We start from the raw sequence: 25,284 nt of genomic DNA on the forward strand, positions 1-25,284 counted from the left end.
GGGGAGGTGGGCGCTCCGGGGATTGCCCGCGGCGGGGGGGCCGCCGCCCCGTTTGCTCCGCATCTGGCACAGCGGGGGAGAGACCGGTCCCGGCGGATGGGGGGCTAGCGGGCCTCCTGGCGGGACTCAAGGAGCTAGTTGGGAGGCTGGGGGGGCGGGTCCGGAGACGGCGTGGACCGCTCCGGTGGACGGTGCTCGGGGTGCTGCGGGGGCTGTGGGCGCGACACCGCCGGTGGCTGGGGGGCGACAGCCGGGCCGACCGCGCCGGCTGCGGCGGAGACGGTCACGGCTCCTGGCTCAGGGGACCAGGTGGTGGCTGCCGCGCCGGCGGCACCAGCTGGCGCCACAGGGGAAAAAGCGGGGGACGCAGAAAAAAAACAGGACCTGGTCAGGTTGGCGGACGCGGCGTGGTGTGAGGTGTATGTGTGTTTTGAGGGGCCGCTGGGTGTGCACTTGAAACAGGAGGTCAGGGAGAAAATTTGGAAGGGGGAATACGTGGAGATATTTTCTCTGCTGCCCCTGGAAAAGTTCAACCTCGATAGGATCAAGCCGGAGGACAACAAGAAGGAGGACGAGGAGAAGAGATGGTACCGGTTGATCCCGCGGACCTTCCCGAATTGGCTGCAGGCATTTGCGATCCTCGCCAGCGTGATCGGGGAGAAGAATCCAGAGCATTGTTCCGCTCTGTTTTGCTACTTGGATGCGATAGGAGAAGTGCACAGAGTCTACGGGGGATTGGCGTGGCTGCGATATGATGAGCAGTTTCGGCAAAGGAGGGCGATTCGACCTGCTCTTCGCTGGGATCATAAGGATATCAGTTTGTGTATACGCCTTATGTCGTCGGCGAGGACTACGAGTCAGTTTTTTCAGGGGGGTGGTGGATCAGGGGCTTCCGGTCAATTGGCCGCTAGAAAGAAGGGAGTCTGCTGGCAGTACAATGAAGGTAGTTGTCGGTTCGCAGGGAATTGCAAATACAAGCACGAGTGCTCGGGTTGTGGAGGTGCCCACCCGGTGTCTCGCTGCTTCAAACATGGAAAAGGCAGGGCCGGGGAGCCTTCGAACAAGAGGGACGATGCTGGTGAGACTGTAAAAGATGTGTCCTTTTCTAGATCGATATCCGGATAGGGAGGCAGCGGTGATTCTGGGTTTGGGGTTTGCGGAGGGTTTTCATATTCCGGCCGTCCTCGGGACGGCCCCCCCGGTGTCCAGGAATTTGCGGTCCGCCATGCTACATCCTGAAGTGGTTTTGGAGAAACTGCGGAAGGAGGTGGCTTTGGGAAGGATCGCGGGCCCTTTCTCAGATATGCCCATGCCGGACCTGGTGGTATCGCCGTTGGGGGTGGTTCCGAAGAAGGAAACGGGTAAGTATCGTTTAATCCACCATCTGTCCTATCCGAAAGGGGGTTCGGTGAATGATGCCATCGACCCCCGGCTGAGCGCTGTTTCCTACACGTCTTTTGATGCGGCGGTATTTTGGGTGAGGCGTTATGGCCGGAGGGCGTTGATGGCTAAAACGGACATTGAGGCGGCTTTTCGGTTGCTGCCGGTGCACCCCGAGAGTTTTCGGCTTTTGGGCTGTCGGTGGCGGGAGGAATACTATGTGCACCGGTGCCTGCCCATGGGATGCTCTATCTCATGTGGGCTGTTTGAGAAATTCAGTTCCTTCGTGGAATGGGTGGTCAGAGACGTCGCGGGAGTGAATTCGGTCATCCATTATCTCGATGATTTCCTGTGCGTGGGTCCGGCCTCGTCTGCGCTTTTCGCTGTGCTTCTGACAACGCTGGAACGGGGTGGCACGGAGTTTCGGTATTCCTCTGGCCCCGGAGAAGACGGAGAAGCCGACGACAGTGATCAGTTTTTTAGGCATTTTGGACTCGGTGGCGAGGGAGTGTCGCTTGCCGGCAGACAAGTTGGAAGCGCTGAAGGTGGAGATACGGGGGTTAGTGGGCGTGCGGAAGGTGCAGCTCAGGCCTCTTCAGTCTGTGCTGGGAAAGTTGAATTTCGCATGCAGGATAATACCCATGGGTAGGGTCTTCAGTAGGAGGCTTGCGGCCAGTACGGGGGGGGGGGGGGTGGATTCCCCGCGACACTTTGTGAGTCTGTCGAAGGATCATAGGGAGGATCTGCGGATTTGGCATGTTTTCCTGGAGCGTTTCAACGGCCGGGCGCTATGGATGGCCGGGCCGGTGAGCAACTTTGATTTGGAGCTTTACACGGATGCGGCGGGGTCCACGGGTTTCGGGGCTTTTTTTCAAGGCAAGTGGAGTGCGGGCCCATGGCCCGCTGCATGGATGGGTGGGGGATTGCTGTGGAACATGGTGCTCCTTGAGCTCTTTCCAGTGGTGCTGGCAGTGGAGCTTTGGGGGGAATCCTTCCGGGATCGGAAGGTTCGTTTCCATGTGGACAATTTGGGGGTGGTGCAGGTCCTCAACCGGGTGTCGGCGGCGTCGCCGCCGGTGGTTAGACTGTTGAGACATTTGGTTCTGCGATGCATGCAATTGAACATCTTTATACATGCGGTGCACTTACCTGGGGTGGAGAATGTTGTGGCTGACGCACTGTCTCGCTTTCAGTGGGACAGGTTCCGGGAGCTGGCGCCGTCGGCGGACGTTCAGGGGGCACGCTGCCCAGAGGAGTTATGGAAGATTGCGTTGGACGAACCTCCGACTAGATCAGGTGGTCGGTGAGTGGGGGCACTTGGTCGGCGTATGAGAAAACATGGGCTGAATGGGAGGCTTTGGGGTTACAGGTGGGGGCGGATGTGCGAGACAGGCGGCTGATGGTGATCTATTTTGTGTCAAGGAACATGGAGCAAGGGGTTTCTGTGTCCCGGATGGGGCAGAAATTGGCCGGTTTGGCCTTTTGGTTTAAGCTGAGGGGGGAACATGACTTCACCAAAGATTTTTGAGTAAGGCAGGCTATGAAGGGCTATCGGAAGGGGAGACTGAGGAAGGATGACAGGAGACCGGTGTCCTTCGAGTTGTTGGGTAGACTTTGTGGTCGGTTGGGGGTTGTGTGTTTTTCGGATTACGAGAGGGTGTTGTTCAGGGCCGCGTTTGTATTGGCGTTCTTCGGGGCGTTTCGTATAGGGGAATTGGTCAGCCCTTCCAAGAAGGGGCCGGGGGGTTTGTTTTTTGAGGACGTTTTTTGTGGGGATGACCGTGTGCGCATGCGGATACGGAGATCAAAGACGGATCAGGAGGGAAAAGGGAAGGAACGTGGTGGTGTTCGCGATTCGTGAATGCAAGCTTTGCCCGGTATTGGTTTTGAAGGAATTTTTGAACGCTCGGCCGGATAGTCCGGGCCCGTTGTTGATACATGGGAATGGGGAGTTTGTATCGCGATACCAGTTCATAGGGGTTTTTAGGAAGTGCCTGAAGGCATTGGGTTTGGATGGGGAAACGTTTTGCTCGCATTCTTTCCAGATTGGGGCTGCGACGGAGGCTGTAAGGTGGGGCTTGGACGAGGAGGCGGTTAAGAGGATTGGACGCTGGGAGTCTCGGAGGTTTAGATCTTACGTGAGGCCGGAGTTGGTGGATGTTTAGCCGGGGGGATGTGTTGGCATGGGTCTGTGTTCCACATGTTCAGTTACTGTGATTTGGGTTTGTGTTTTTTACTTTCTTTCAGATGCAGCGCCAGGATTGGTCTGGATTTTGGGCCATTCATACGTCTGCTGGGGCGCCAGGAGGGGTGATGTTAGGCCAGAGGGCAGACAGTTGGGGATATCCAGGCTTGAGGCGTGTGTGAAGTGGTTTGGGTTTCCCGGCATGCTATGGAGCAGAATGGTACACGAAGTGTGCCGTTTTGCGGGGTTTGACAGGGCCCCGGATGTTTTAGTGTTACATGTGGGGGGCAATGATTTGGGCCTCCGCACCAAGTTGGATGTCACGCGGGACATTAAATACGATTTCTTGCGACTGCGGGCGGCCTTTCCCCACATGATTATAGTGTGGTCTGACATTATAGCCAGGACCAAGTGGCGGTTTGCCAGGTCTGTGGACAAAATTAACAAGGCCCGCAGGAAGATTAATCAGGAGGTCAGTCGTTTTGTGGTACGCAATGGGGGGTTGGCGGTCCGGCATTCGGAGTTGGAGGTGGAGACGTGGCGGTACCTTAAAGGGGATGGTGTACACCTTAATGATGTGGGCACTGATTTGTGGACTTTGGGCATACAGGATGGGGTGGAGCATGCCTTGAGGGTGTGGCGGTGCTCACAAGGATAAGGTGTTATCCTTGCTTGCGGTGGCGGGTGTTGGTCGATGCAGGTACAGGAAGATAACCCCTCCCCACAGAGAAGTTGATGCGGGACCCATTGGAGATATGGGCTCGTTGATGATATGCCATATAGTGAGGGTTGATATGGCAGATGGTGAATGGGTGCACTGCGGTAAAATAGTTTAGTGTCTTTGAGCTAGCATGTCAGCTTGAGGCCTAGTTAAAGGAATATTACCGCAGTGCTTGTTTGGATCGATATGCTATTGGGGTGGAGAGGGGGAGTTTACTGCAGATGACCAACGCGCTCAGGGTTTGAAGTTAAATTATGTTTGGTTGATATTTTGTTATATGTTAAATTATTATATTTTGATTAATAAAGAGGCTGCTACGGCCACTAAATACTCCAAAAAGAAGGTGTGGTCTCATTTAATGGGAAGGGGCAAGTATGGAGTTGGGTGGTTGGTACAGCAGCCGAGGCACGTCAGTCATACTATAGTCAAGCACAGCCCGCATACGTGAGAGCAGCGTAGGAGCAGGGCTGGCATGAACATAGGAGACTGCAGCTATTGGCTGGGGGGCGGAGTCAGCGCGAGGACGTGTGCGTGCTCTACGCCCCGGCGTCAGTGGGAGCAGAGAAGTTCCCACCCTCCCTCCCTTACCTTGGATGGAGTGGTTGTGGTAGAGTCTACCGGGGGGGGGGGGGGGAGGACAGGCTAACTTGTTTTTTTCTGTTTCAGGTTTGCAGTGTTGGATGTCGTAGCGGTTGGCGGGTGTTGGTCGATGCAGGTACAGGAAGATAACCCCTCCCCACAGAGAAGTTGATGCAGGACCCATTGGAGATATGGGCTCGTTGATGATATGCCATATAGTGAGGGTTGATATGGCAGATGGTGAATGGGTGCACTGCGGTAAAATAGTTCGGTGTCTTTGAGCTAGCATGTCGGCTTGAGGCCTAGTTAAAGGAATATTACCGCAGTGCTTGTTTGGATCGATATGCTAATGGGGTGGAGAGGGGGAGTTTACTGCAGATGACCAACGCGCTCAGGGTTTAAAGTTAAATTATGTTTGGTTGATATTTTGTTATATGTTAAATTATTATATTTTGATTAATAAAGAGGCTGCTACGGCCACTAAATACTCCAAAAAGAAGGTGTGGTCTCATTTAATGGGAAGGGGCAAGTATGGAGTTGGGTGGTTGGTACAGCAGCCGAGGCACGTCAGTCATACTATAGTCATGTGAATGAGAAGATAAAGATAGTAAACTAGACATCTCTCAACATCATGGATAAAACACCCAAATAGCCATCTAATCTTGCTCACTTTTTGTCATACTCATTGTTTTGCCTTTTAAATGGGAATTAACATTTACATATTGTTTATACTGTTTAAAATGCGATTGCATTAATTCTAATGGGAGTTTTTTGTGTTTTCTGGTTATGAGTTAAAGCGGGATTCCACCGCCGTTTTTTTTTGGGGGGGGGGAATGCCAAGGACTACACTTTATAATTGTTTAACTTACTTTTGCTTTTTTCTAAGTCTCCTGCTGCCGTTTTTCTGTATTGAAAAGACTTTATAAAAACGTCTCCTGACGTTTTCCATCTTGCCTGTGGGCATGTGAAGCCCACAGGCATTCTCTTCCGGGACACTGTGCTGCTGATGTCCCAGCATGCAGCGCCCGTTCAATCGCCGATCTCGCGCATGCGCAGATGAAACAAATCGAGCGCTGACAACAACTCAGGACGCCACACAGACTCCTGGGAAATTGAAAAAACTTTTCCAGGAGACAGTGCGGCCAACAGGAAGTGCAGACCTGCCGCTGAAGCCCCGCCCATATCCGCAGCCGCACCGCCCCTATCCGGAGACTCCAGGACCAGGAAATTGAAAAAGAAAGAAACACAGAAGATGCCAGCAGCAAGGTAAGTTGGATATCCTGCAATTAGACCACAATACAATCCTAAGAGCATAGGAGTGGTAATTCGGGTGGAGCTCCGCTTTAATAACCACTTAAGCCCCGGACCAATTGTCAGCCTAAGGATCTTTTTACAATTTCGCACTGCACTGCTTTAACTGGTAATTGCGCAGTCATGCAATGTTGTACCCAAAACTAAATTTGCGCCCTTTTCTTCCCACAAATAGAGCTTTCTTTTGATGGTATTTGATTGCCTCTGCGATTTTTATTTTTTACAATATAAAAGGAAAAAGTTGAAAAAAAAAGATATTTTCTACTTTTTGTTATAAGAAAAATCAAATAAACTCAATTTTAATTATACATTTAGGCCAAAATATATTCAGCCACATGTCTTTAGTAAAAAAAATGTCAATAAGCGTATATTTATTGGTTTGCGCAAAAGTTATAGCGTCTACAAACTAGAGTACATTTTCTAGAATTTACACAGCTTTTAATTTATGACTGCGAGGTCATATGATTTATGATTTTCTTGAGGTGCTAAAATGGCAGGGCAGTACAAAACCCCCCCAAATGACCCCATTTTGGAAAGTAGACACCCCAAGGAAATTGCTGAGAGGCATGTTGAACCCATTGAATATTTTTTTTTGTCCCAAGTGATTGAATAATGACAAAAAAAAAGGTTGTCACTAAATTATATATTGCTCACACATGCCATAGTTATATGTGGAATTGCACCCCAAAATATATTCTGCTGCTTCTCCTGAGTACAGGGATACCACATATGTGGGACTTTTTGGGAGTCTAGCCGCGTACGGCACCCCGAAAGCCAATCACTGCCTTCAGGATTTCTAAAGCCTCGTACACACGGGCGGACTGTCTGGCCAACTTAGTCCGCCGAAACACATTTCAGCGGACAGTCCGCTCGTGTGTGGGCTTCAGCGGACTTTTTCAGCGTGCAGTCTGGCGGACTAAGTATTTCGGAATTTCCGTAATACTGTCCGTCGGACTCGCATTTCGGCGGACAATCCGCCCGTGTGTATGTCAGTCCGCCGTACTTTTGAAATGAGCGGACTTTTCCCGCCCGGAGAAAAGTCCGCTCATTTCGAGCGGGTATCCAGGTAGGCGGGGCCTGCGAAGGAGACGTCACTGGCCCCGCCGCCTGGTATGGACTTAAAGGGGAACCCCAACGCCGAAAAAAATCGGCGTGGGGGTCCCCCCAAAGTCCACAACAGACCCCTGTCCGAGCACGCTACCCGGCCGGCCAGGAAAGGGGGGCGAGCGAGCACCCCCCCTTCTGAGCTGTACCAGGCCGCGTGCCCTCAACATGGGGGGGTGCCTTGGGGAAGGGGGGGCCGCGCGGCCCTCCCACCCCAAAGCACCTTGTCCCCATGTTGATGAGGACAAGGGCCTCTTCCCGACAACCCTGGCCGTTGGTTGTCGGGGTCTGCGGGCGGGGGGCTTATCGGAATCCGGGGGCCCCCTTATTAATACCGGCCCCCCACCCTATGTGAATGAGTATGGGGTACAATGTACCCCTACCCATTCACCTGTAAAATAAAAGTACCAAAAAAAACACAACACACGAGATAAAATACTTTATTGCACAGCTCCGGGGGTCTTCCTTCTTCAGGGGTCTTCTCGCCGGACTCCTCCGCTATCTTCTTGTAGCTCTTTTGCTAGCGGAGGAGTCCGGCTTTCTTCCTCGCCGCCGGCCTCTTCTCCCGACTTCGGGGGTCTTGTCCCCCTCTTCGGTTCTTCTGCCGGGCCACCGCGCCTTCTTATAGCTCTTTTACAGGCGGTGGCCCGGTCTTCTGTCGCCGCCGCCGCCGCCGCCTTCCGTTCTTCTTCTTCTTCTCCAGGAGATGTTGCCTCGACGATCTCTCCGGCCGGAATGCCAGGGACGCACTGCGTGGCCACTTATATAGGCACAATGGGGCGGTGTCACATGGCTTTATGTCACATGGGTTGGTGTCACATGGTGACCCCGCCCCCTTACGATGTCATAGTCCCCATGTGACATCAACCCATGTGACCAACCCATGTGACATAAAGCCATGTGACACCGCCCCATTGTCCCTATATAAGTGACCGCGCAGTGCGTCCCTGGCATTCCGGCCAGAGAGATCGTCGAGGCAACATCTCCTGGAGAAGAAGAAGAAGAAGAAGAACGGAAGGCGGCGGCGGCGGCGACAGAAGACCGGGCCACCGCCTGTAAAAGAGCTATAAGAAGGCGCGGTGGCCCGGCAGAAGAACCGAAGAGGGGGACAAGACCCCCGAAGTCGGGAGAAGAGGCCGGCGGCGAGGAAGAAAGCCGGACTCCTCCGCTAGCAAAAGAGCTACAAGAAGATAGCGGAGGAGTCCGGCGAGAAGACCCCCGAAGACGGAAGACCCCCGGAGCTGTGCAATAAAGTATTTTATCTCGTGTGTTGTGTTTTTTTTGGTACTTTTATTTTACAGGTGAATGGGTAGGGGTACATTGTACCCCATACTCATTCACATAGGGTGGGTGGCCGGTATCCGGGGGCCCCCTTATTAAAGGGGGCTCCCGGATTCCGATAAGCCCCCCGCCCGCAGACCCCGACAACCAACGGCCAGGGTTGTCGGGAAGAGGCCCTTGTCCTCATCAACATGGGGACAAGGTGCTTTGGGGTGGGGGGGCCGCGCGGCCCCCCTTCCCCAAGGCACCCCCCATGTTGAGGGCACGCGGCCTGGTACGGCTCAGGAGGGGGGGCGCTCGCTCGCCCCCCTTTCCTGGCCGGCCGGGTAGCGTGCTCGGACAAGGGTCTGTTGTGGACTTGGGGGGTTCCCCTTTAAGTCCATACCAGGCGGGGGGGTCCGCGACGTCTCCTTCGCGGCCCCGCCTACCTGGAGACGCGCTCGAAATGAGCGGACTTTCCTCCGCGTGTGTGGGCGAGTCCGTTCATTTCAAAAGTAGGGCGGATAGTATGGCGGACTTAGTACGCCGTATTAGTCCGCTCAAAAAGTGGTGTGTGTGGTCAAGTCCGTTCATTCGAAAGTATGACGGACTGTCCGTCGGATTGTCTGACAGACTAAGTTGGCCAGACAGTCCGCCCGTGTGTACGCGGCTTAAGGGTGCAAATCTTTGATTTCACTCCTCACTACCTATCACAGTTTCAAAGGCCATAAAATGCCAAAATAGCACAAAACCCCCCGAAAATGACCCCATTTTGGAAAGTAGACACCCCAAGCTATTTACTGAGAGGCATGTTGAGTCCATGGAATATTTTATATTTTGCCACAAGTTGCGAATATTACAAACTTTTTTTTTTTTTGCACAAAGTTGTCACTAAATGATATATTGCCCACACATGCTATGGGCATAAGTGAAATTACACCCCAAAATAAATTTTGCTGCTTCTCCTGAGTACGGGGATACCACATGTGGGGGACTTTTTGGGAGCCTAGCCACGTACGGGACCCCGAAAACCAAGCACTGCCTTCAGGATTTAAATATAAAATGCTACCAAAAAAAACTGTTAGCAATCGCAGGGATCAGGCCTGGCTCTGCGAATGCTGCAGTTATGTGTTTAGTGTTTTGTAAGTGACCGTGATGGATCGATACTGCACTTGGGTGGGCTGGGCGGAGGGGCAAAACGCAGGTGCTAGCAGGTATCTGGGCTGATCCCTCTAACAATGCGTTTTTTTGGAACCTTAAACTGCTGGGAACGCTAGTATGGATCTGATCAGATCAGATATTGTTCTGTTCAGATACTATACCCCTATGGGAGGTGTATGCTTTGCACGTGGGTGTTAGCGGTACTGGCACTAACCTAGCACTGCCTGGGGCGACCCAGACCCTATCTGACCCTAAAACCTATTTGATATCACCTGCGGGGTGATCAGGGGGTTAAACCTTTATTGGGTAATAAATGGTGGGTGCCCTGATGCTATAAAAAGCAAACTAACTAACCAGACTCACCCGTAACACTTATACGGTGATCACTGGTGAAAGGGTTAACTAGGGGCAATCAGGGGGTTAAAACCTTTATTAGGTAGTATATGGGGGTCCCTGATGCTATATAAAAACCTGACGGGGAACCTAAATAACGAAATAACTAACTGGCTATCCAGCGGCACCGGTGACACTTATACGATGATCGCTGGTGAAAGGGTTAACTCTAGGGGAAATTAGGGGGTTAAAACCTTTATTAGGTAGTATATGGGGGTACCTAATGCTATAAAAACCTGGCGGTGAGCCTAAAAAATAACTAGCTACCAAGCGGCACCAGTGACACTAATGCAGCGATCAGAAAAACGATCGCTTAGTGACACTGGCAAAAGGGGGTGAAAGGGTTAACTCTAGGGGCAATCAGGGGGTTAAACCTTTATAAGGGGGGTAGGGGGCTATCCTGGACCTAACACTAACTGCCCTGACAGTTTTTACAGTTACAACTGACACTAAATGCAGTGATCAGTAAATAAATGATCACTGCAATCAGTGACACTGTGACTGGGGGGGGGGGGGCAGGGGGTGATCGGGGGTTGACAGTGTGCCTATGTGTACCTACGTGTCAGTGTAGTGTTGGTGCACACTTACTATGTCTTCTCTCCTCGCAGTCCCATCAAAAAGACCGCCTCGAGGAGAGTGATATCACTTTCTCCTGCCTGTGTTTACACTACACAGGCAGGGGAAGCTTCTCATTCGCCAGGAGCGATCTAGAGGGGATGGCCAGAAACCAACGGCCATCCCCTCATCCCGGATCGCACCTGAAGCGAAACGGACCGCCGCAGCCAGCGGGAGGCGGTCCGATCGGACCCCCCCACCCGCTGGAAGGCAGGCACATACGGGTACGTGCTTGTGCCCGTCCGTGCCATTCTGCCGACGTATAGTTACATGCGGCGGTCCTAAAGTGGATAATGTGCTCTGTCAGTAAATGTTCCTTCTTTTCTCAGTACAAAAAAGGTGTAAGGGGTTGGCAACCCTGTCCACAAGATTTACTAAAGAGTTTCAATAGAGAATCTTCATACAATAAATTCTGCAAATATTTACTTCAATCAAATGAAAAGCACATTTCTGTTTACTTTTTTTCATCTGCACAAGATTGGGTAATTGAAGTGAACAGAAATGTCCTTTTCATATGATTGGATAATTGAAGTAAATATTAAAAAATGTGTCGATAAACATAGACAGAAGTGACGTTTTGGCTCCCACAGCAGATCCAACTGAGTATCTGGCTATAGGTCTGCTTGGATTTCTAGAAAACTGCCCCAGTGGTGGATTAAAAAATGTCAAAGAAGGCAAAAGGAAATGTGTGCATGCTAGTAACATCTCTTGGCAGATGTGCCAATGAGTTGGAAAGTGGTAAGAGACAAAGGAGTGGGGGTGGCACAAAATGGAGGCATGGCTGTAACTATATAACTATATAAAACTTTCCCCATGAAGCATACAGAGCAGGTAAATCTGGGCTATGTACACTGACTTCTGATGGGGCAATTGTTTCTCTTCTCAAGAAGCAGTGAGTGCATAAGATCTTTCATGTATCTTTTAGAAGACACAATGAGAAAAGGAGTCCACTTTGAAAGTTTTTTTTTGCTAAGAGGAGACCAAGGTATGCACATTGTTGCTCCTGTGTGCACATGCTACAAGCCTGCAGCCATGTGCTGAGGACTGAAGTCACTTTAGGCAGATCCTGATGTGTGAAGATGTCTGAATAGTGGGACCACTGTTGCTGTATTGCTGGGGTGGTGAGAGGACATTGCTGCCATGACCCTTTGCTGCTGGAAGAGATAGAGCACAAAGGGGCTGTTTATCTAACTAACAGCATTATTTACTGCTTGCTGACTTTACTGGGACTGTACTCATGCACACCACCATAAAGAGTGGGCCCCAATGCTGGCTGCCTGGAGGACTAGAACTAGTTGCCTATTGTCCATAGTAAGAGGTACCCCTTTAGGGAACTCTAAATTTCATTGCTGCCATTTCCTTAAAGTGCACTCTAAAGTGGATATAGCCTACTCTTTACAAAAGAGATATTTCAGTATTGGTTATCATTGCGTTACTGTTTTCTAATGCCATTACTAATTGATGATTTTGTGTATTACCAGGTTTACTCGAAATTAGCTGCATAGAACTCCATTCAATGCTGCTATAGCCTAGTGAACATATTGTCTAGTGAACTGTGATTGACCTAAACCATTACTTACTCATTTATGTGCATACTGCTATTTACTGCAACTTGTGAAAATATATTGAATTCATTTACCACTAACCAGTCTGATGTCTGCTTTTTCATACTGAACCTTGGTTGTGTGCAGGGTATCTATATTTGTGCTCCCAGTAGCAGTGCAGTATCCATTTGCTTAACCTGGTGTGTCAGTGGGGCTGAGGTTGTAATCAAAGTTGAGGTGGGGGTAGCACTACACACCTAACACCACCCTCTCAACAGATTGACAATGCTGCTGTCCAAAGATGTCTCCATTGCTCCTCCGGGGAGTTCAGACCTAGGATAGGAAGTTGTTTTACTAGCCATATTATCAGGTGAAAATAAAGAGAAGAAAGTCTAAAAAACAAAACAAAGACAAATATAGTCAGCTAGGAAACTTTTCGATTTTACTCCATTGATAATACATTTTAGAGCTAATGAGATACCCCCCCCCCCCCCCCCGGAAGTTAAATTCTTATTGGTCAAAATTGTTCCTGGAATCATCTTTTTATTCATTCTAATCTTAAAGGCTAAAATGAAAAATAAATAAATAAATGAATACACTTTTTTGCAGGTAAAAAAGCGCATTTTTAATTTATTTCTTCTAAGGAGCCTGCAGAGCATTTAACCCACGATCATCAGATCATGCGTGCAATCTCCCAACGTTCAAGCAGGCAGTTTACTGGGAGCAGGAAAAATAAACTACCAGAGTGATCACCAGCGCCCCCATAGTTCATTAAGAACTATAAGCCGGCACTGGCTAATGGTGCTCATAGTCTATCCATTCATAGGAAACTGTGAATGAATGATGCAGGCGTACGGGCTCTCTCTTCAAATTGTGACAGCGGTGCAGGGGGAAGATCCCCCACCTGTTGTCACAGGGAGGGGGAGATCAGGCGTGTGGGGTGCAGATGCTGGGAAATGTCACATGTTCTGCCCTAAAAATGGGAGGAACATGTAATATGTTCAAAAGGTGAACTTATCCTTTAATAATTTTTTGGGTGACAAACACCTCTCAGGTGTTCAAGCAAACACAATTGAATGGGAAATAGAGCATAGGAGGAATATATTAATAATTTATTTGACAAATTGAAAAGGATCACTGGATCTAGCACTTTTTCAAAGCAGAGTTGTTCTTCGTTCTTCTCAAGACCTCCTGCCCTCTAGCTTCCCTTTTTACCTCTTCCCATGCTCACCTCCTGGACTTTCCCAGAGCCTCTCCAATCCTGTGGAACTCCTTACCCCAATCTGTCCAATTATCTCCTACTCTATTAGCTTTTAGACGAACCCTGAAATCCCTCCTCTTCAGAGAAGCCTATCATACCCACACCTAACAACTGTATTTTCATTTTCTCCATATGATCATCCCCCACAGCTATTACCTTTTGTTTCACTTGACCCTCCCTTATAGATTGTAAGCTCTAATGAGCAGGGCCCTATGATCCCTCCTGTATTGAATTTTATGCTATATAAATCCTGTATAATAATAATAATAATAATAATAGCCACAAAATTCCTGCGAAGCCTGTAGAGACTGCGGTGTCTGTGGCTACCCGAGGCAATGAAGAGGATGCTGATGGAATGAACATTGATATGTCATTCCAGTTTGTGAGAAATTCATCCCACATTGACAAATCTGCTATTGCTGCTGTGTCTAGCCTAGGAATTTGGCTGGGATCTTGCGCCTGTGAGAGGAAACTAAGAGGCGTGAGGTGTAGGATCACCCTGAGGGATGATGCTCATGGTCAAATAGAGCATGTCCAGCAAGGATTGTAGCTGTCTCTTGGTACACCCTCGAGTAAGAGTAAAGGTGTGAACAACCGACCTGATGCTGGTCAACTTGTCGGAAGGCAGGCTGTCGAGCGTGACACCCAAGAAGGTGATGGACTGTGCCAGGCATTCCACTTTATTCTCTGCTATGGGCACATTCAATTACCAAATACCCCTCTTAAGCTGTCAACACCTACTTGGGGCTCACTGGGTTTTTTTGATGCTCAGAAAGTCATCTAAATATTGGATGACTTTCTGGCAATGTGCCTGATGCGACAGGGTCCAGGAAAGGGACTAGGAAAACGTATCAAACAGCCATGGGCTGTATATTTTTTTTATTTTTATTTAGTACCAATTGACAACTTGGTGGCAAAATAATAATAATAATAATAAGCCTTTCCACTTGAACCAAGCGCCTACTCCTATGCTAACAATGACTTGAATGGCTAGGTCGACTGATGAATACTTAAGGGAAAATTCTTCTGAGGGTATTAGGGAGTTCAAACATGGAATGTGAGAACAATGAAACGTGGACAAATCATACATTAACAAAGTTTATTAGAATACATGCCCTCGGCAAGTCCAATAGGGCTGACTCTCCAGATGGTGAAAGGTGACTTGGAAATGGGGCAATCATGTACCCCTGGTCCAGTTTGGTTTGCAACAAGATGGCGATGGCGAACTCTGGTATCAGAGGCAAAAATGAAGGAGCTTACAGTGAGTGTAGTTGCAAGTACCGATCCTTTTTTTTTTTTTTTAAGAGCTGAGCGATAGTCGAGGATTTAAACTGCAGAGAAACCTGGGTGCCAGGTTGGGCTGCCGCTGGCAGTGGGGATAGAAGCCTAAAAGCTTGGCTTTCCTGGCTGTGGCTGGGTAGGACATATCCCTGCACCACAGCTCTGCTGTGAGCTTGGGGATGGTCCAAGCGCTGGGAGGTTGAGTGCTACCGCTTTCTGAACCGGCAGAGGTTGATGGAGGGGCAGAAACAAAGTCTTCGCTGTCGACCAGCGACATGGCTTCGGCTAAAAAACAAGGAGAGGGGAAGTACATATGTTAAGATAAGTTAAAAAGGTGGAGGGGACAGATGGAGGATCTCACTTCGAAAACAGAGTGAAGTGCACAGAAGTATGTGACAGTTACTAACCCCTCAGGAGCAAAGCAAATCACGGATGCGAAGTAAAACGTGTCGTGAAAGAGTGCTTTAGGGAAATGCAAGGAAGGATCCCTTGAACTATGCACCTGACTCAATGCTCTAGCTTGTGAAGTCCTGGTTGGGGTCGAGAACTGAGTCGACCGGGAACCTGTAGTAAGGTGACATAGGAAATTGATTAAAAAGGGGGGTGGCAAAAAGCTGTTTGGGGCATGGCTGACCCCCGGGTGAAGGTGGGAACCCTGTTATCAGTGTGTGTGTTTATTTATTTATTTTTTCTGATCAAATACTGTCCCAACCTGGTTCAGGATGGACCAACTCAAACTCTACTGACATAAAGGGGGAAGCAACAGAAAATAGGGGAATGCCACTGGAGATGAAGAGTGGCCCATTTGAACCACTTGCAGAGATGCTTGCAATGATTGCAAATAAGCAGCCTTATCAGGAAGGCAAAAACAAAGATAGCGGAATCTGAGCATGTAGGAATGACCGACCGCAACAACGTATGAATAGATGGAGTGAGATGTGTATGTTTGTACTTGATAAGTAATGTAAAGCTGAGGATCCGAATCGTTGTGCCGCTGCTATGTCACACTGATGCTACTATGTTCGGATTGGGCTAAAGTGAGTAATTGGTGTTGAATGTAGAGCGGAGGATCCGAATCGTTGTGCCGCCGCAACGTCACGACGATGCTACTAGATTCGGATCGGGCTAAAGAGTCAATAAATGGTGTTGAATGTAGAGCCAAGGATCCGAATTGTTGTGCCACTGTGATGTCACCCGGATGCAAATAGATTCAGATCAGGCTGAAATGGTGTGGTATGTAGAGCTGAGGATTTGGGTCATTATGTGCGAGTAGATTCGTAACTGACTGAAGTGTGAGTAAGCGGCGAGGATTTGAATCGTTCGTGCACCAACGCGACTTGATACGAATCGGCCAAAGCAGTGGACTGACATGAGTTGTTATGTCGCTGGTGCGACTGGACTCGCATAGGGTGTACAATATTTTACCACTGGGTGGTAGTGATTTTTGAGAAACTGACTAGGTACGAATACATTCAAATGATATGGTAAGTTAAAGCCAGTGGGGATAAGGTAAGGAACTTATGACATGTGGTAACGACAGTTTTACAAATGGGGAACATGATAGACAATGCTTCGAACGTATGCAATGATACCTGCTATGAATCGGTTTGTAAAGAGAGATGACTCCAATACGAATTGGCTATAAATGTATAATGTATAAATGTATAAATGTATAAATGTATAAAACAAATCTTATTACAAATCAGTAGTAAGTAGTATTAAATGGATCTGATACAAATTGGTTGTAGAGTGTATGCTACCCCTAGCTCTGAAACCACTGACGAAGATCACATACAGAGAAGCCGGGACATACTTGCGATCGAATGCACAGACCACAGACTCACAAACACAAGGTGAGCTGGAAGCGTTAGCCTAGTGACGTGTAGTACCACGCACTGGAACCGACAAAGACCAATGTGGGTGGTCTGCTTAAATACCCCCAGGCTCCTCCCATAATTTCAGACCACCATACTGGCCTTCCTATATACAGTATCTGACAAAAGTGAGTACACGTCTTGCATTTCTGTAAATATTTTATTATTATATATATTTTATTATATCTTTTCATGTGATAAGAATGAAGAAATTACACTTTGCTACAATGTAAAGTAGTGAGTGTACAGCTTGTATAACAGTGTAAATTTGCGGCCCCCTCAAAATAACTCAACACACAGCCATTAATGTCTAAACTGCTGGAAACAAAAGTGAGCACACCCCTAGGTGAAAATGTCCAAATTGGGCCCAATTAGCCATTTTCGCTCCCCAGTGTCACATGACTCATTAGTGTTACAAGGTCTCAGGTGTGAATGGGGAGCAGGTGTATTAAATTTTTATTATCGCTCTCACGCTCTCATACTGGTAACTGGAAGTTCATCATGGCTCTTCATGGCAAAGAACTCTCTGAAGATCTGAAACTCTGAGAAAAATAATTGTTGCTACATAAAGATGGCCTAGGCTATAAGAAGATTGCCAAGACCCTAAAACTGAGCCGCTGCAAAGTGGCCAAGACCATACAACGGTTTAACAGGACAGGTTCCACTCAGAACAGGCCTCGTCCTGATCAACCAAAGAAGTTGAGTGCACGTGCTCAGTGTCATATCCAGCGGTTGTCTTTGGGAAATAGATGTATGAATGCTGCTAGCATTGCTGCAGAGGTTGAAGGGGTGGGGATTTAGCCTGTCAGTGCTCAGACCATACGCCGAACACTGCAGAAAATTGGCCTCTTCTATAGATTATGCACAAGAAAGCCTGCAAACAGTTGCTGAAGACATGCAGGCTAGGGACATGGATTACTGGAACCATGTTCTGTGGTCTGATGAGACCAAGATAAACTTATTTGGTACAGATGGTGTCATGCATGTGTGGCGTACAAAGACAAGTGTGTCTTGCCTACAGTCAAGCATGGTGGTGGAAGTGTCATGGTTTGGGGCTGCAAAAGTGCTGCTGGCACTGGGGAGCTACAGTTCATTGAGGGAACCATGAGTGTTAACATGTACTGTGACATGGAAGAGTGGCAAGAAGAAAGCCATTTCTCAAAGATATCCATAAAAAGTCTTGTCTAAAGTTTGCCACAAGCCACCTGATGATCCATTGTTGTCCTAAATGACTGATGGTGATAAATAGAATCCCCCTGTGTGTAATCAAGTCTCTGTATAAATGCACCTGCTCTGTGATAGTCTCAGGGTTCTGTTGAAAGCGCAGAGAGCATCATGAAGACTAAGGAACACACCAGGCAGGTCCGTAATACTGTTGTGGAGAAGTTTAAAGCCGGATTTGGATACAAAAAGATTTCCCAAGCTTTAAGCTTCCCAAGGAGCACTGTGCAAGCGATCATTTTGAAATGGAAGGAGTATCAGACCACTGCAAATCTACCAAGACCTGGCCGTCCCTCTAAACTTTCAGCTCATACAAGGAGAAGACTGATCAGAGATGCAGCCAAGAGGCCCATGATCACTCTGGATGAACTGCAGAGAACTACAGCTGAGGTGGGAGAGTCTGTCCATAGGACAACAATCAGTCGTACACTGCACAAATCTGGCCTTTATGGAAGAGTGGCAAGAAGAAAGCCATTTCTTAAAGGTATCCATAAAAAGTCTCTAAAGTTTGCCACAAGCCACCTGGGAGACACACCAAACATGTGGAAGAAGGTGCTCTGGTCAGATGAAACCAAAATCGAACTTTTTGCCCACAATGCAAAACGATATGTTTGGCGTAAAAGCAACACAGCTCATCACCCTCAACACACCATCCCCACTGTCAAACATGGTGGTGGCAGCATCATGGTTTGGGCCTGCTTTTCTTCAGCAGGGACAGGGAAGATGGTTAAAATTGAGGGGAAGATGGATGCAGCCAAATACAGGACCATTCTGGATGAAAACCTGTTGGAGTCTGCAAAAGACCTGAAACTGGGACGGAGATTTATCTTCCAACAAGACAATGATCCCAAACATACAGCAAAATCTACAAAGGAATGGTTCACAAATAAACGTATCCAGGTGTTAGAATGGCCAAGTCAAAGTCCAGACCTGATTCCAATCGAGAATCTGTGGAAAGAGCTGAAAACTGCTGTTCACAAACGCTCTCCATCCAACCTCACTGAGCTCGAGCTGTTTTGCAAGGAAGAATGGGAAAGAATTTCAGTCTCTCGATGTGCAAAACTGATAGAGACATAACCCAAGCGACTTGCAGCTGTAATCGCAGCAAAAGGTGGCTCTACAAAGTATTAACGCAAGGGGGCCGAATAATTTTGCACGCCCCACTTTTCATTTTTTTATTAGTTAAAAAAGTTTCAAAAATCCAATAGATTTCGTTCCACTTCACAATTGTGTCCCACTTGTTGGTGATTCTTCACAAAAAATAAAAATTTTATATCTTTATGTCCGAAGCCTGAAATGTGGCAAAAGGTTGAAAAGTTCAAGGGGGCCGAATACTTTCGCAAGGCACTGTATATATATATATATATATATATATATATATATATATACATGGGCGTCCGCAGCAGGGGGCAAGGGGGTTCAAGTGCCCCCCCCTGGAATCCCCAAGGCCGTGCAGCTGCCGCTGGCGGCTGCATCCTCCACTCTCTCCTCTGGATCACAGCGCGGGCTGACTCTGTGTTCGGCGGCCGCTCTGTAACAGGCGGGGCCGTGTTACAGAGCGGCCGCAGAACACAGAGCCAGCCAGCGCTGTGATCCAGAGGAGGAGATGCCGCCCGTACAGCCCGCCCTGTGTGCCACAGTGCCTGGATAGGAGGATCGGGGGGGCTGCAGGGGGCTCCCCTGCCAATTCTCCTATCCAACTTATTTTACTGTCCCCAGTTCACCTTGTGCTCCCTGCCCCCCCCCCCAGAGTGCTCTCCTCGACCACCACACTCTCCTGCCCCCCCAGTGCTCTCCTCCACCACCACACTCTCCTGCCCCCCCCCAGTGCTCTCCTCCACCACCACACTCTCCTGCCACCCCCCAGTGCTCTCCTCCACCATCACACTCTCCTGCCCCCCCAGTGCTCTCCTCCACCACCACACTCTCCTGCCCCCCCAGTGCTCTCCTCCACCACCGCACTCTCCTGCACCCTCGTGCTCTCCTCCACCATCACACTCTCCTGCCCCCCCCAGTGCTCTCCTCCACCACCACACTCTCCTGCCCCCCCCAGTGCTCTCCTCCACTACCACACTCTTCTGCCCCCCCCGTGCTCTCCTCCACCACCACACTCTCCTGCCCCCCCCCCCCGTGCTCTCCTCCACCACCACACTCTCCTGCCCCCGCCCAAGTGCCCTCCTCCACCACCACACTCTCCTGCCCCCCAGTGCTCTCTTCCACCACCACAATCTCCTGCCCCCCCCAGTGCTCTCCTCCACCACCACACTCTCCTGCTCCCCCCCCCCACAGTTTTCTCCTCCCCTGCTCTCCAGCTCTCGCCATCCTTCTTTAGCCACCATCCCAGTGCTCTCCCCCCTGTCCCCCCGTGCTCTCCCCCCTGTTCCCCCCAGTGCTCTCCACTCCGCCCAGTGCTCCCCCCCTGTTCCCCCCCCACAGTGCTCTCCACTCCCCCCAGTCCTCTCCCCTCCGTGCTCTCCCCCCGTTCTCCTCCCCAGTGCTCTCCCCCCTGTTCTTTCCCCCCCCAGTGCTCTCCACTCCCCCAGTGCTCTCCCCCAGTGCTCTTCCCCCCTGTTTTTTCTCCCCCCCAGTGCTCTCACCCGCTAGTGCTCTCCTCCCACCGCAGTGCTCCTGTTATTTCCCCCCCAGTGCTCTCCCCCAGTGCTCTCCACTCCCCCCAGTGCTCTCCCCCCTGTTCTTTCTCCCCCCCAGTGCTCTTCAGCTCTCCCCATTACTCTCCAGCCCCCACCCCAGTGCTCTCCAGCCCCCCATTCTCCCCACCCCTGTTCTTTCTGCCCCCCTGGTGCTCTCCAGCCCCCCCAGTGCTCTCTACCCTCCGTGCTCTCCACCCCTGTTCTTTTTGGCTCCCCCCAGCACTCTCCACTCCCCACCCCTGTACTCTCCACTCCCTCTGCATTTTGCCCCCACCCATGTGCTCTCCAACTCTACCAATACTCTCCACCCCCCATAGTGCTCTCCAGTCCCCCATGCTTTCCACCCCTGTTCTTTCTGGCCCTCACTGGTGCCCTCAAGCTCCCCCCCATTGCTCTCCACTCCCCCCTGCTCTTTGTACCCCCCCCAGTACTCTCCAGCCCCTGTGCTCTCCACCCCTGTTTTTCTGCCCCCCCGTGCTCTTCACCACTCCACACTCTTAGCCCCCCCCAGTGCTCTCAGCCTACCGTGCTCTCTACCCCTGTTCTTATTGGCCCCCCCAGTGCTCTCAAGTTCCCCCCCAGCGCTCTCCGCTCCCCACCCCTGTGATCTCCACTCCCCCTCGCTCATTTGCCCCCACCCATGTGTTCTCCAACCCCACCAGTACTCTTTGCTCCCCCTTCTCTCCAACTCCCACCCAGTGCTCTCCACTTCCCCAGGACCAGAGGACAGGCTGACTGGGGCCGGAAAATGAGGACGGCTGAAGGTGCAGGTGGCCAGGGACCACTCCATCTCACAGCAGACAGATCTTCTGGAAGGAGCACCGTCCCCATCCAAAACGAGAACAGACCCTGCCTGCTGCTGGCCATCATGAATATCCTGCTGGCATGCAAGGTACCGTACTGAACATCAACAATACACCTTCCCACAGACAAAGACTGCAGACTGGGACATGGGGCACAAGAGGGGCTGCAATGATGGGCACAGTGAGACTGCATTCACGGCACAAGATAGCTGCATTTGATGGACACAGTGAGGCTGCATTTGATGGACACAATGAGGCTTCATTGGCGGGCACAGTCAGGCTGCATTGGTGGGCACAGTGAGGCTGCATTTGATGGGCACTGCTGAGGCTGCATTGAGCTCTTGCATCAAGTCTGCAGTCTCTGACCATCTCCTGTAGCATGTCTGCAGTCTTTGAGGGACTCTGGAGTGAGAGTGGGAGCACCGCCGGGATGGGGGTCATGGGAGAAGTCAGACTTGTGTGGACTGTGGACAGGACACTATAGGATAAAACCAGAGCCACCAAGCTGGAGCCGACTGACTGAGCCCTGCACAGTGCCCCTGAGAGGAGGTCAGCGAAAGCACCGCCAGGCCAGTCGGGGGGGGGGGGGGGTCACTGATGTAAGGGGGGAGTGAATACGATAATGTAAGGGTTTCCTCCTTATATTAGTAACCCACCCCCCTTACCTTAGAGTATTATTTCTGCAGAAGGTGGCCCCCCCACACGTTCTGAGTTCCTGGGGTCCCCCTTGATGATTGATCACTTACCACTATTAACTGGTAAAATGTATGGTTTTCCCTTTCATGGACTGTTTTTTTAAAGCATGGGCGTCCACAAGGTTATTCAGGTGGCTGCGTACCATACCCATATAGCCTAGAGAATGTACATCTTTTTAGATTGCAATACATCTGTTGTTGCCATATTTTTATCTTTATGAAAACAGCCTATACAGTGACAGTATGGGATCAAAATAGGGCAACAACAGATGTATTGCAATGTAAAAAGATGTACATTCTCTAGGCTATATGGGCATGGAACACAGCCGCCAGAGTAACTTCCAATACAAAGTGAAGATGAATTATCTGTTATATAACACATATGTATTACCAGTGGAAAGATTTTCATGAGATTGTCGAAAAGGGGCAGAGCATGAGCGGCCTTAAAATTATGCCCCCCCTTGGAAAAAGTTCTGCGGACGCCCATGTATATATATATATATATATATACTTGCAATACTATTCACCCCCTTGTTTTTTTACCTATTTTGTTGCATTACAGCCTTTAGTTCAATGTTTTTTTAATCTGAATTATATGTGATGGATCAGAGCACAATAGTCTAAGTTGGTGAAGTAAAATTATTCAGAAATAAAAAGCTGATAATTGGCATGTGCATATGTATTCATCTCCTTTGGTGGCTGCATTCAATGGGCACAGTGGCAGCATTTGATGGCACAGTGGGAGCATTTGATGGGCACAGTGGCTGCATTCAATTGGCACAGTGGCAGCATTTAATAGCACAGTGGCAGCATTTGATGGGCACAGTGGCAGCATTTGATGGCACAGTGGCAGCATTTGATGGCACAGTGGGAGCATTTGATGGCACAGTGGCAGCATTTGATGGGCACATTGGTAGCTTTTGATGGGCACAGTAGCTGCATTTAATGGGCACAGTGAGGCTGCAATTGATGGGGTTTTTTTTTTGCAGAATTTTTCAGTTTGTTTGTGCCTCCCCAAAAATTTTGAGCACCAGCCACCACTGCTGTACAATCAGTATAAGATAGTGTCTTGTGATCACGTCTAGCAGGTTATGATTAAGCACTGAAATGTGTCAACCTTTTACTCCCTCTCTGTGTCAATGTCTGCCTGATGTGTTGTCTTGATGAGCACAATAAAGTGGATCAATTGTAAGACATCAACATAAAACATCGAGACTGCCCATTTTGTGTTTTTTTGTTTTTTGTTTGTTTTTTTTTTTTTTTTTATATTTTAAATGAAAAAAAAAAAACATCCCCCCCTCCCCCAAGTAAACAAAAGAACAAAAAAAAATGGGCAGACTCGATGGACTACTCTGTCTTTTTTTCTGCCATCACTTTTCTATGTTTCAAATTGCAGTGGAGGTCTTCTATTGTTTCTAGTCTAGTCTGGGAGCTGGGTTGGCAACCAATAGGAAGATATGCAGGGTGTGTTTAAAGTGAACTGATGTGGAGCAGCGTTCTCTTGTCTGGATGTTATATTATGGGTGTGATGGGAGAGGGAAGCACTGTATTTCAGATAGTTTGTAATAACTATCCATTTTTAAGAATGTTGCCCTGTTTAAGGGATGGGCTTGGAGGTCCGATGAGACCTACTTTTTAGCCCAGAGGATACCAGCTAGGGGAGATGGTGTGAAGACCTGTTCCAAAGTAAACCAGAGGCATTCAAAATTGATGTCAGTAATAGGTTACTGGAAGACCAAGACAACTTCTGACCTAGAAGCGCTGGGGTCCATTTTGTATGGATGTATCTGCATAAAGGACCTTATTTTTTTAAATAATTTTTTGTACACTTTATCTCTCTTGTAAGATTTCTAGAAAATAGCTGTATAAACATTCAGATTGTAAGGTTTAGCCATTTGACAGAGGTTGCATTACACTTGTGTCTTACTGACATCGGGAATCTGCCCTTGATATCAGTGTTTAGCAGTCTAAGCCCTTGTACACACGGTTGGAGATTCCGACGGAATGTGTCCTATTGGACTGTTTTGTCGGATAATCTGACTGTGTGTGGTCTCCATTGGACTGTTTCCGTCAGAGTATCCGACGGACCAAGTTTTCCAACTTGTCCGTAAAATTTTCCGACAAAATGCTCCGATCAGACATACTCCGATCATGTGTAGCCTACTCCGACGGACAAAGTGCCACGCATATGCTCAGATCAAATTCCTAGACCAAAGCTATTGGCTACTAGCCTGAACATAGTCCCATCGTAACGAAATAACGTCATTACGTTATGTACAATCAGATTTTCCGACAACTTTGTCAGACCGTGTGTATGCAACAGTTTCGGACAAAATCCGTCAGACAAAATCCGTCGGAAAAAATCCAATGGATTTGGTTGTCAGAATGTCCGACCGTGTGTACAAGGGCTAAGATTTATAATGATATTTGTAGCTTCTGGTCTTTACAACCACTTCATCCAAATCTTAGATATAGGAGTTGGCACCATGACCACTATATGGATCTGAATAAAGATAAGTATTACATTTTGGTTGCTATGTGTTACATATCAAATACTTTGTGCACTATTGGGATTCCTTTACGAATGCACCACAACTAGTGTGTACAGCCAGCTATGATCAGGGTAGATGATCATAGGGCCCCATAACATAATGTAGCAGAGCATCCCAGAGAGAGCCGGGAAAAGTCCTGTTCAGGGTTTATATGTCTCCCAGGCTCCTCTCATACACATTCAGGGATTTCTGATCCACGATCCAGTTAGGATCTTGTATTATATAACAAAGTGGGGTCAATGGCGCTACCTCAAAAAATGCACATAAATATAGAATGTTCCTCAAAAACCTTCCCCAATACAACCTCCCTATAGATACTCTTAACCAGAAAAAAAAGGAGAAAAAAGGGGGAGAAAAGGGTGTAGGGGAGGAGAGGTAAGGAGGAGGGAAGTAGTTTTACAAAGGATCCCCAATCCCAGAGGGCATTCTTCAATTTGCCCTATCGGTGTATATATATGCTGACTATATGCCAAAATATACTATTATACTCAATTTGTGCACCTTACATATAGAAACTGTGTCACTTATAGATTATGCTCACCCTGTGCATATATGTAATTATTAGCAAACAATATTGGTGTGATAAAAATTGGGCAATGGAATTTTAAGGCAAAGAAACTTCTAAGTGCCCAGATAGTTGAATCACATCCCTATGTCAAATTGTGTTCCACATAACACATGCATGTACTGTGC

Source organism: Lithobates pipiens, unplaced genomic scaffold, assembly GCF_037356315.1.
Source record: "Lithobates pipiens isolate NorthernLeopardFrog02 unplaced genomic scaffold, aLitPip1_a1.2 Scaffold_8, whole genome shotgun sequence".
NCBI lineage: Eukaryota > Metazoa > Chordata > Amphibia > Anura > Ranidae > Lithobates > Lithobates pipiens.